This window comes from Rana temporaria, chromosome 1 (assembly GCF_905171775.1).
Source record: "Rana temporaria chromosome 1, aRanTem1.1, whole genome shotgun sequence".
Lineage (NCBI taxonomy): Eukaryota > Metazoa > Chordata > Amphibia > Anura > Ranidae > Rana > Rana temporaria.
The window spans coordinates 272159273-272168397 of record NC_053489.1 but is presented as its reverse complement, the minus strand read 5'-3'; positions in this window follow the sequence as shown (position 1 = coordinate 272168397).

Genomic DNA, 9125 nt, shown 5'->3' with positions numbered 1-9125 from the left:
TCCAGACCTTTAGTGCTCTGGAAACTGAGGTTAGGGCAATGGCCGGACGGCACGCTGCCCCTGCGGCTGAATACACCTTCTTTAGGTCTGTGTCTGCTCGTCTGTCCATTGGGTCTTTAAAGGTCGTGGAATCTTGTAACGGCACGGCAACCTGTCTGGCCAGGCGCTGTAAGGCCGCATCTATGCCCAACGGGGAATCCCAAAGATCCGCTTCTGGGGTTTTAAAAGGGTACAACCTAGAAAAACGATTCTGTATGTTTGCCCTCTTTTCTGGCCTCTCCCATTCTTCCTCGAACCATTCTCGGATTTCTGGCAAGAGGGGGAAAGTAACCCCTTGTCTTTTCCGGCTAGGAAAAAATCTTTTAATTTTTTCAGGTGGCTGAACATCTTGATCCCAGTCAATGGCCTCCTTTACGGCTGTGACAAATGATTCAATATATTGAAAATCAAACAAATATTCTGAGGGCTCTTCCAAGTCCGATGAGCCTAGTGATAGCGCTTCCCGGCCCGGCGATTCGTCGCGCACTGGCTGACTGGCGCTACTAACTTTGGATCTTGATCTAGGTGTTTTGGTGGCTGAGGCTGACTGAATATCCTCTGCCACTGCGTCTTGAATATAGTCTCTAATTCTTCTCGCCTCTGCTTCCCTGTCTGTAGCCACGTCTTTAATGCAGCCGGCGCAAAGAAGCTTGCCAGGTTCGGATGGAGCTGAACATGCCCAACACAGACCGTCGTCTGGGCGGGGCCTTGACCCACTTGGCTCTGCTACAGTCGCAGAGTGACTGGATTTGCGTGCTGGGCTGGAATGGGACTTATGCGTTGCCCGAGAGCCAGACGCCTGCGGAGTTTTTGAGCGGTGGCGGGACTTTTTTCTCCGTTCATGTCTTATCTTAGGGCTTCTGCTCCTAAAAAGACAACCAAGAAAAAACTACCTTTAGCTCCTGGTATGCACTCTTTTACATTGTGGCCCCCGTTGACCCCTCCTACCTGTCCGGTGATCTTGGTGCATTCTGGGGCTGTGGTGAGCTCATGCTGTGTAAAGAAGCAGGATACGCACATCAGGTGGCGAAGCAATTCGTTGTAGTGTCTACATTAACTATTCTTATATCTTTTTAAAAATATTATTTTTGTCTCCCTTTTTTTAATTGTTATGTATTTTTTTTTTATATTATATATATATATTTTGCACCCCAAAATATGTCTATCAATACATCTTTTCCTCTTTACCTTTAAGGGAGGTAGAAAACAATTCCAGGGTGGCAGCAGGTATAAGGAAGAGATTGGCTTTGAAGACCTGTGAATAACCAAAACAAACACCATATTGGAATAGTACAGCGCTGACACCTCTCTCACTCACTCCTCCTTTGCTGGAGGCTTACCGAGCGCTTCCTCTCCCTAGGCAGTGGCAGAACGCACTGAGCCTCCTGCCATAGAGAGTTTATCTAGCCAATTTGGGCACGCCCACGGCGCGCCCCCGGCACCGCCCCCCCCCTCTGACGTCACCGCTGCTCGACAGAAAGCAGAGAGAAAAGGGGCGGCGCGCTCCTACGGAGCTCAGTTGAGCAAAGGAAAACGAGCTAATCCACGTGTCACAGCATATGTGAAGGAGACACACCACAGCCCTTGAAACAGTAAGCTTCATATGAGCTAAAAAATGCCCGCGGCTCATGCACCTGAGCGTCCAGTGTCATACCTTTATTACCTCTGGACCTTCCAACCCAAGGAGAGGCTGAACCTGGGTGGGGATGGTTCGGCAGGGGGGTTTTTCTTTTCCTCTTTGTCTGTAGTTTCTGTCAGGAAGAGTCTTTGGTGGTCTAGCATCCGACCAAAAAAAAGGAACAAGGACTGGGGAGGAGGGGCCCCCTACTTATTAGCTAGAAGAAGGTGGTACTGGTGGACCGGAGGAGGGGATTAACCCATGATGTGCTGACGGGAGGACTGGCCAGGAAAAGTAATTTAAAACTACTTGCAGCTATAATGAATTGTCTGGTCCCGGCAATACGGATCAAATTCATTGAAAGTCATTGAAAAATAAAATAAATAAATGCGTAGGGGTTCCCCTGAAATTCCTTTACCAGGCCCTTCAGGTCTGGTATGGATATTAAGGAGAACCCTAAACCAAATAAAAAAAATGGCGTGGGGTTCCCCCCCAAAAACCCATACCAGACCCTTATCCGAGCATGCAACCTGGCAGGCTGCAGGACCACCCGTGATGTTTGACCCCGCCCCTTACCAATTCACATAGGGGGACGGGATCTGGGGGTCCCCTTTGTTAAAGGGGGCTTTCAGATTCCGATAAGCCCCCCGCCCGCAGACCCCCACAACCACCGGGCAAGGGTTGTAGGGATGAGGCTTTTGTCCCCATCAACATGGGGACATCCTCCCCATGTTGAGGGCAGGTGGCCTGGTATGGTTCAGGAGGGGGAGCCGCTCTCTCGTCCCCCTCTTTTTCTGCGGCCTGCCAGGTTTGCGTGCTCGGATAAGGGCCTGGTATGGATTTTTGGGGGGAGCCCCACACCATTTTTTTAAATTATGGTGCGGGGTTCCCCTTAAAATTTATACAAGACCTGAAGGGTCTGGTATGGATTTTGGGGGGAACCCCATACCATTTTTTTTATTTGGCATAGGGTTCCCCTTAATATCCATACCAGACCTGAAGGGCTTGGTAATGGAATTTAGGGGGACCCCCACGCAATTTTTATTTTTCAATGACTTGCAATGACTTTGATCTGTATTGCCGGGACCCGACAATTCATTATAGCCGCGAGTAGTTTTAAATGACTTTTTTTCCTTTAGAAACTTTATTTTGTGCAGGGACTGTTATAAACACGGGAAACATGCACTACTTTAAGGCATACTATAGACAGGTACGAAATTTAAAGGAATCTTTCACTTTTATTGTTTCACTTTAAAGCATTATTAAAATCCCTGCTCCCAAAAAAACAGTTTTTAAAACTTTTTATGACAATAACTTGCATATTAACCTTTAAAATTAGCACTTTAGATTTCTCCCATAGACTTTTAAAGGGTGTTCCGCGCCTTTTCGAATTTGTCGCGAACAGTCCAAATTGTTTGCTCTTCAGCGAACGGGCGAACAGCCAATGTTCGAGTCGAACTCATGTTCAAATCTAACATAAAGCTCATCCCTATTTTTTATAATCACCTGAGAAACATCAGTGTTGCAGTGAGAAGATCTGCAGCATCAGCATCCCTTAAGTCTTACAGAGTCATTCACCATAAATTAAACTCCTGTTGCATGGAATGCCTGAAATTTTATCAGAATAGACTTTTGCAAGCAAGAAATCATGCAAGCCACAAACATGATTCCCCCGAGCAATCTCCACACTAACAAATTAAAGAACCCCCTTAGATTGCCATACTGGAAAGAAGAAACATTGGACTTTTTTTGCCACTTATAGAAAATGACAGCGTGTGCAAACATTTTTTTTCTCTATATCCCCCCCCCCCCCCAATCTCTTTTTTTTTTAATTTTTCCTCCATCACAATCACATCGTGGAACATGGAACACACATAAAAATACAAAATACATACAGCAATAACATATTTCTCTTTCCTTTTACCCTTCTCCCTCCCTTGGGCCAAACTAAATCAGTTACTAGCATACCCCTCCCCTTCATGAATCCTTAATACCAATTCTTCCTATTTTAGCTATCATTCCTTAAAGGGTCACTAAAGGAATTTTTTTTTTTGCTGAAATTACTGTTTACAGGGTATAGAGACATAAAAGTTAACTGATTCCTTTTTAAAATGATTACAAATAGATAAAAAATCAATCATATAATGTGCCTGTAGGTTAGTTTCACTTTTAAACTGTTTCATGTTCCTGTGAACTAGAGAGACACACAGAACAAAAACAAACAATTCCAGGGCAGTGTTTTGTTTTTAAAATGAATCTGATTGGTTCTGTTAAGTTTTAGACACACAGTAATGACAGCTTAGATCTACAGTGAAAAGCTTGCAGTACGATAGTTATAAGGAAAAAGGCAACCAGGAAGTGTGGAGATCAGAGCAGAATTACAGCCACTTCAAAGCAAAAACGAACAATAAGGACATGAAACCAGTACTGCAGTAAGGTAAAGGAAGCTATTTAGCTAAAAAAAAAATCCTTTAGTGATCCTTTAACTAATCCATAGCTAGTGAACTGTCTATTGACCTTTAAATTTCCATCTGATTCCAAAATAAATGGTGTCAGCCCCGGTAGCATCAGCCATTTCATTAAATTTATTTGCTAAACCCATGTTCTTATACAGCTGCCACTTATTTTAACAATGCATCATTTACCTGTATCCACCATTCCTCATATGTCAGAGTTTTGGAGGATGTCCATTTTATTGCTATCAGTTTTTGTGCTATAAATAGCATCCTATAAATGGGTATCCTAATTACTGGAGTGTATAATTCTTTATCTAATTGGTCCAATAAGCATATTCTTGGATCTACCTGTACCTGTGTTTGATACGCCTGATTAATAGTCTCTACCACATTTTGCCAATACCTGAACAGTTTAGGGTATTTCCAAAGCATATGCATTAGGTCAGCAGATGCACTTGAACATCTCAGGTATTCGGACGTATCCCGCCTCCCCATTTGGTATAATTTAGCTGGTGTCATTTAAGCTCTATATATTAAATATAATTGGGTTAAACATTGCTGTGGAGAGATGGATACAGACTGTACATGTTCCAGTATCAGTGGCGGTGCGTCCATAGAGGGTGCAGGAGCGCCGCCCCCTCTTGCTCCTGTACCGCCACTGAAAACGATACATAGATTCTTGCATTGCAGGAATCTATGTATTGTCGCCGGCGCTGCTACCGCCCACTATTCAGATGGCTGGCCCCCTGGCGAGCGCCAGCCATCTGAATAACAGCAGCTGGTTGGCTGTGGAAGTGTCTATCAGAGCCAGCGGCTTTGATAGGCTTTCCAATTACAGCCCAAATAGTTAACAAGGGGACACAGGCGGTGTGCGTTCCCTTGTTAACACTGACATGCATCTCAGCCAATCAGGTTCACCGGATCTGGTTACTGGTAACCTGATTGGCTGACGCGTCATCAAAGGCGGGACTACATGGAGGGATCGTGGAGGAGGATGGTTGACTGAGAAATATAAGTGCCGGCCGTGGGGGGCAATCTGGCGGTATTTTGGGGCTATCTGGCGGCATTTTAAGGGGCAATCTGGCAGCATTTTAGGGGCAAACTGGCGGCAATTGATGGGCACAGTGGCGACAATGGCATGGCACAGTGGCTGCATTTGGCATGGCACAGTGGGGACAATTGATGGGCACAGTGGGGACAATGGCATGACACAGTGACTGCGTTTGGCATGGCACAGTGGCGATAATTGATGGCACAGTGGCTGTGTTTGGCATGGCACAGTGGCGACAATTGATGGGCACAGTGGCGACAATGGCATGGCACAGTGGCGACAATTGATGGCATGGCACAGTGGTGACAATGGATGGACACAGTGGCGACAATTGATGGCACAGTGGCTGCGTTTGATGGCATGGCACAGTGGCGACAATTGATGGGGACAGTGGCTGCATTTGATGGCATGGCACAGTGGCTGCGTTTGATGGCATGGCACAGTGGCGGCAATTTTATGGCACAGTGGCTGCGTTTAATGGACACAGTGGCTGCGTTTGATGGGCACAATGGCTGCGTTTGATGGGCACAGTGGCGGCAATTGATGGGCACTGAGGCAGCAATTAATGGGCACAGTGAGGCTGCAATTGATGTTTTATTTATTTATTTATTTTGTTTGCGCCCCCCCAAAAATGTTGAGCACCAGCCGCCACTGTCCAGTATACACTGCCATGTTTCATCTGACATTTTTGGCTAAACAGCTGTTTACCTTCTGTGATTGTTCAGTCAAACGGCCATAGAGAGTGGAAATAAGACCCCTCCTAACCTACATCTTTAAACTGACTCTATAGCGTGTGCAGACTTTTTTTTTTTTAACAGAGATGTTTTAGCATGTGTAGACTTACATAATAAGGTATTTTTATTAACATTTAATTTCAAAATTACATGTTATATCATTTTTATAAATAAGTGTACGGATGGTACACTGAAAGAATAAATGATATGTATGTGTCTGTATGTGTGGTCATCATCGTTATTTTTTTTACTACCTTGCTGAATGCAGTGGAGAGGGCCTCAAAGATGTGACACTCCCTTCAGTCTTTTTTAAGTACTTATATTAGCAACATTTAAAAATACATGTAATTGGAGTCTATAAAATAATTCAGGGGGCCTAATCTCGCCTCACCTACTCTTACTGAACCTAGTAAAATGCCTCTGGCATGGATTTCCCAGCTAGATTTCACTGGTGGCTCTGAAAAGTATTTACTGACATCCTTACTTACCTTTAAAGAAATCAAACCTTTCAAATGCTTTGTAGCAACTTGCAGCAAATGCAGCCCTCCACTACAGTGGGCAATTTCCTCACTGCTCCACAATGACCAGGGAATAAGCCTCTCACCATCACAACAGCCCTGTATAACCTAAATGGCTCACAGACTGGGCACCAACAGGAAGGAAACCCAAGATGGCCTCAGAGCCTTAATGCAGCGACCTGTGTCACAACCCTGTGTGGATACTGACATCTGCTTCATATATGATGGCTCCCTCCCAGACACTCAGCACGAGGAGAAAACTCTCAGTAAACACACAGCTGTCTCACCCTTGGTATCTCCCTTGTTGGAAAGACTAATGAGTAAAAATCAACATGCATTATTTGCAGAGTACAGAATGACAATCTGACCACATTTTCCTACCACGGAACAGGCTGCTTCTGAACATACGCTCAAATGTTACTCTCTCTTAAAAATGACTTGCAGACAGACCTGTGTAGAAATATTTCCAAACTGAAACTCAGGTAGAACAAGTGGAGGAAGGGACCGAACATAACGAGTGCTAACTAGAACAATATGCATCTGTCCACAGAAAAAAAAAATATTCAGATGCAGGGGCGGACTGACCATTTGGGCACTCAGGCACTGCCCGAGGGTCCCATGCCACTAGGGGGCCCCATCAGGGTTGCCAGCCTCAGTAAAACCAGGGACAGTATGTAAAAATCTGTGTTTTTAAAAAAAATCCCAAGATTATAGCTGCCCGCCTCTCCAGTACCTTTTCAGTGTGTGTGTGTGTGTGTGTGTGTGTGTATGTATGTGTATTCTGTGTGTGTGTATATTGTGTGTGTGTGTGTATACTGTGTGTGTATACTGTATGTGTGTAAACTGTATGTGTGTATACTGTGTGGCCCCATAATCTACTGCCTGGGGGCCCCATAACCTCCTATTGCCCGGGGGTCCATAATCTCCTATTGCCCGGGGGCCCCATGAGTTATCAGTCTCTTCCTGTTCAGATGGGATCCCAGAATCGATTACACAGCCGGAGCATATTCCAACAGATTCTAAAATGCCTGTTCCCACTTTAGCAAATGTAGGATTTTATCATAGACTGGGCTTAGAACCATCACACCTAAATTGCTCCCTGATTCTCTACCTAGGGATGTGCTTGCCAGAATACACTTTTTCCACATAAAAGACTCTTGCGGCAGAATGCCAAATGGAGACACCCTGCAAATAGTTAATTGTTAGCGGATTTCTATTCAGAATTTTGTAACCTCAACATCCAAAATTTAACAGCACCTCCCTTTCCTTGAGATATATATGTTCCTTCCACATCCACATTCTCTCACATCTTCCTGTATGCTGACATATCTGCAGCTACAGAAACAATTTGCTCAGGCCACAGCAGACCTCAATGAGCAAAAAATCGCATACTGATTGGAACACCCCATCTACTAATCAATTACCAGGACCCCTTATTCTCATTACAATCTCCAGAGTAGTATATAAAGCTAATGCCCGAATGGGGCTTACTTGGTGGTTCAATATCTCCACTAAAAGAAGCTTCAGGACATGTTTCTGATGATTGGACAAGCATTATCAGCACCTAATTTGTAAACTCTGGGCCAGATTCAGGTAGGACTTACGCCATCGTATCTTCTTATACGCCGCGTAAGTCCACAGATGCACCGTCGTATCTATGTGCCGTATTCTAGAAACCAGATACGCCTGAATTCTGCCTCCATCCGACCGACGTAAGTCTCCTACGCCGTCGTATCTTGGGTGCATATTTACGCTGGCCGCTAGGGGCGCTTCTATTGATTTACGCGTCGAATATGTAAATGACCTAGATACGCCGATTCACGAACCTACTTGCTACTCACTTCCTTGTGCATCTGCTCTTTACCCTTCCTCACACAGCGCAGTCACCATCATCTATTTCATTCACACATTTCTGGCCAGGACCGGTTCCAGGTAACTGCAGCAGTGCCCCCCCCCCATAGTATTTAGCACCGATAGCGCGAGAGCCCTTCCAATTTAACGAACCTACTTGCGCCTGTCGCAGTAAGCTACGCCGTTTACGTAAGGCGTACATCCGGCGTAAAGTTATCCCAATCAAAAGCAGGGGTAAGTCATGTTAGGGTATGGACGTCGGAACAGCCGTCGTATTTTACGTCGTTTACGTAAGTCTTACGTGAATGGGGCTGGGCGTAGGTTACGTTCACGTTGTACGCATTGAGCCGTCGTATCTTAGGGAGTATATGCGACGTGATTTTGAGCATGCGCGCACATGCGCCGTTCGTTCGAACATTGATTTACATAGGGTCACGGTTAATTTTAATACAACACGCCCACTACCTTCCTAATTTGAATTAGGCGGGCTTACGCCGGCCCATTTACGCTACGCCGCCGTAACTTAGGGAGCAAGTGCTTTGTGAATACTGGTCTTGCATCTCTATGTTACATCGGCGTAGCGCATATGAGATGCGCTACGCCCGCTCAAACATACGCCGCTGTCTGTGAATCTGGCCCTATATGTGTGAGTTATTTACTTAACTCTAGCCCTTTAAAATGGCTACTTTGTTTGGGTCCATAGGATCGTTGCTTCATACGTCTCCCAGTACCTGTGCATGCAGGATTTTCTATACCTTGCAAATCATGAAGCCGTTAGCTTGTTAATTGCATATTTATGTTGTTTATTCTTCCTCTTTCCCATATTTTATTTCTGCCCTTCACCCACTTTGGCTTTAC